The sequence below is a fragment of the Loxodonta africana genome, chromosome 12 (genome assembly GCF_030014295.1).
Source record: "Loxodonta africana isolate mLoxAfr1 chromosome 12, mLoxAfr1.hap2, whole genome shotgun sequence".
NCBI lineage: Eukaryota > Metazoa > Chordata > Mammalia > Proboscidea > Elephantidae > Loxodonta > Loxodonta africana.
In genome coordinates this window covers 6,870,231-6,874,175 of record NC_087353.1, presented here as the reverse complement: position 1 = coordinate 6,874,175, position 3,945 = coordinate 6,870,231, and the positions used below count along the sequence as shown (strand labels likewise).

The following is a 3,945-nucleotide window of genomic DNA, read 5'->3' as shown; positions in this document are numbered from 1 at the left end:
GGGGTAAATCCTTCTGGATAACTGGCCTCTAATTCTTATTCTTTCTGTTCTTGTATAATTTTTACTTCTCAAAATCTTCTTGTTTCATTTAAACTTTTATTTATATTTTTCTGCTTTTACAGGTAGAATTAAAAAATATAATTATACTTAGTGAACAGACTAATGCTTACAGAAGAAACAAAATATTATTTTATGCCTATTATCAACAGCAAGTAGATACATTCAGTGATATTCTTGTTGTAATGGCATTCCTTTTTAAAGGCTTTGTATTAAATCTTGTTTGAACATTATTATGAGCAAGGCTTTTTATAGACTGATCTTCTAATCATTGTGATTATAATAGTATTGTTATTTATGCTCTCCTGATGGTAATAACTTGTCCCCTAAAACTTGTCCTCATGCTTTGAGTTGACTTAATGTCCTGGTTGCATAGCCCCTGATGTATTTGAGGTTATACTTGATTTTGGTCACAAAAGGATGTTTCACGTCCATCCTTATTTTTTCTTGTTTCAAGATATGAAATCAACGCTCTCTAAAGGAGTTTCATTAGAGAGTGAAGCCTGAGTTCCAAAAGATACATGGAGTTGGGGCTAGCCAGTGGTGCCACTGCCGCTGATCTGATAAGAGAGAGCCGACAAAAAATTGTTAATGTGTCCGGTTCTCACTGACCTTCCCAGTTTTACTTGCCCATCGTGTATCCACACCTTACTTTTTCATCCTCCAGTAAATCTTCCTTCTGTATTTACCGTAGTGACCCCAGCTGTCTCTGGAGAGCGGCCATAGTATGTCCCGTACTAGTGTGAAAATCCCCAGAGAGGTATATGGTTTTGCAGCAGCAAGGTGCAGACAACAGCTCTTAAATACAGTAATTTCTGTTAACTTTTCCAAGTGGCTTGCCAGCAGCTTATTGAGAATCATTTGTCAGTTTAATGTCTCCTAGCGCCAGACTTTCTCAGTACTCCAATTTGGTTTGGTGTCATGGGAAGAGGCAATGAAGAAGCTGGTGGCCAATTTTTTGAACTTTTCTTCCATTACAAGTAGGAGAAGTAAAACGTTATCACTGCCATCTTGAAATTATCACTTTGCCTGTGTGGAAATTTTATTTTTCAATTTACAATATTTTTTAGAGGAAAAAAAAATCACCAAATGTTGCTCGTGTTTTAAGTGTTTCACAAAATGTATATAAATATTTAATAAGAATGTTTTCAAATATGGTAGCTAAGATATTCCTTTAACAATTTGATATAGCGTGTGTGTGTGTGCGCATGTGTGTATGGCATGTTTGTTGTTTGTGTAACCAATATAAAAGTTATTAACGTTTTATTATATCTAAGCAGTAAGTTGGACTTGAACAGAAATCGATATGTGTATAGTGTCTGGCTTTATGTATTTTATAATTGTTTTGAAAATTGTATGAAATTTTAAATATCTTGAAACTGTCTACTATTAAACACAGGAAATATGCCACAGTATTATAATATGCTTTGGTTTAATGAGATAACAAAACTTTTCTCAGTTATACTAAAATGGTAGATAAAAATGACTTTATTCTAATTGAAGAAATTCAGACGTAAGTTAATGAAATTTGGTAACAGTATTTCCTCCTGTTATATCATCTTTTACCGTTTCTGCCTTTTATCCTTGAAATAACTAAGATTCATGCCATTAATTTTTTTTTAAGAGAACATATATAGAGCTATGTTATTTAAATAGTAGGAGGTAAAAAAAAAAATTTTTTTTATAGGCAAAAGATGAAGGATAGACTTTTAAGATTCCAGAAGGAATTTTCCATATCAAAGCAACATGTTTTACCATGTTGATTTCTTTGTATTTTTGTGCAGCTGTTGTTTAATCAGAGGCAAGACTAAGGAAAGAGCATTTAAAAACTTTTCTCCTATTGCATTTAAACTCAAATGAACGTTCCTTTTCTTCATGTACTGATTTATAGCACTTTTCCTAGCTTGGTTCTCAGTAGACATTTCTGATACTTAACGCTTATTATTTTTTGCCAACCCTTTGCTTATCCTTAATGTAAAAAAAGTGTCTGTAAGATAGCAGTTGTCACAAAACAGTCATCTCCTACTTGTAGCCAAGTATAAATGCATTCATTAAAAAAAGACATTTAATTTCAAAACTGGAGGCAATTATTTTCTGACAGTATTCCAGTGACTCTTTCTTTCTACTCCTCTAAGTCATAAATTGTGTGGGATTTGTTTTATTATATTTTGTAGCAGTACAAAGTACTGGTATTGTATTGTTTAAGAGAGACTCTTTTTTTAATATTGGTTAGGTTGGTAATCACTACCTGTAGAAATTGAATTAGCAGCCCTCCCCAGGTATAAATCGTATGTTCAGAGAGATAGGTATTCTACATTATCTTTGTATGTTTATTCTTATCGATGTCTACTAGCAAATTTGGAACTACTTAAACAATTCTCTGAGGACCAGGTAAAATAAGATTTGTTTCAAATGTACTTGTTGCCTTTTCATTAAAAACATCATTTTTATTATGGTAAAATACATGTATCGTTTGCCTTTTTAACCATTTTTTTAGTGTACAACTCAGTGGTACACTGAAACCTGTGAAAGCCGGAACTCGACGGGACTGCCTTGTTTTCCCAGGTCTTGCAAGTTTTCCGCCTTTGACAGGGTGCAGCCTTACCACTTTCTCGTGCTTGTTTTAGTGGAAAATATTTTAGTTTTCCGCCTCTGACCGGCATTCGCCTTGCACAGGTCCTGGCTGTCACAGGTTTTGCTGTATTAGTTATATTCACAATGTTGTGAATCTGTCACTATTGCCTGTTTCCACAACATTTTATCACCTGAGACAGAAACCGTGTAACTGTGGAGCGCTAACTCCCCATGCCTCTTCTCCCCTAGCCCCTGGTAACCTCTCTTCTGCTTTCTGTCATCATAAACTTGCATATTCTAAATATTTTATGTGAGAGGAATCTGACAATATTCGTCCTTTGGTGTCTGGCTTGTTTGGCTTAGCATAGACTTTTCAAGGTTCGTCCATGCCGTAGCACTATCAGAACTTCAGTCCTTTTGATGGCTGAGTAATATTCCATTGTACGTATATACCACGTTTTGTTTATCCATTCATCTATTGATGAACAGTTGGGTTATTTCTGCCTTTTGGTTCTTGTGAATAATGTTTCAGTGAACATTGCTGTGCACATATCTGTTTTATCCCTGTTTTCAAAATTTGGGATACACACACACATGCACACGCACACACGCACTTGGCGGGGGAGATACCACGATCACAAAGGTGTTTTACCAGGGTGAGGCTTATCCATTGCTCTCAGGTTGTTCTGACCCTTGAAATTTCTCCAGATGTGGGAAACTGGAATGTATAATTCATGGTAGTGGGGGACTCCGTTTGTGCTTTCCTCTTAAGAAAAAAAATTTTTTTTGGAGCCCTGGTGGCACAGTGGTAAAAAAAACTTGGCTGCTAACTAAAAGGTCAGCAGTTCGAATCCACCATTCCAACTCATAGGGACCCTATAGAACAGAGTAGAACTGCCCCGTAGGGTTTCCAAGGAGCGGCTGCTAGATTCGAACTGCTGACCTTTTGTTTGGCAGCCAGGTTGTTAACCACTACACCACGAGGGCTCCATGTATATCAGGAGCCCTGTAAGAAATTGTAAAGTTAATCCTTCACTTGAATGAAAGGATACCAGACAGTAACTCGAAGTCATATGAAGAAATACGTATCTCTAGTAAAAGTAAACGCATGGGCAAATATAAAACCAACACTATTATATTTTTTGGTTTGTAACTCCACTTTTTATTTCTTATAGTATTTAAAAGACTAATAAACCAAAAACCAAGCCCAGTCCTGTTGAGTCGATTCCAACTCACAGCGACCCTATAGGACAGAGTAGAACTGCCCCATAGAGTTTCCAAGGAGCACCTGGCGGATTCAAACTGCTGACCCTT

The 3,945-nt window shown here is 36.1% G+C and overlaps 1 non-coding gene across 1 annotated transcript; it reads left to right on the top strand.

Annotated features, from left to right (window-relative positions):
- The first annotated feature begins 3,237 nt into the window (after positions 1-3,237).
- LOC111751203 (U1 spliceosomal RNA) lies at positions 3,238-3,400 on the top strand. Its single transcript, XR_002786300.2, has one exon. It is a non-coding gene; the product is annotated as a U1 spliceosomal RNA (small nuclear RNA).
- Positions 3,401-3,945: the final 545 nt, after the last annotated feature.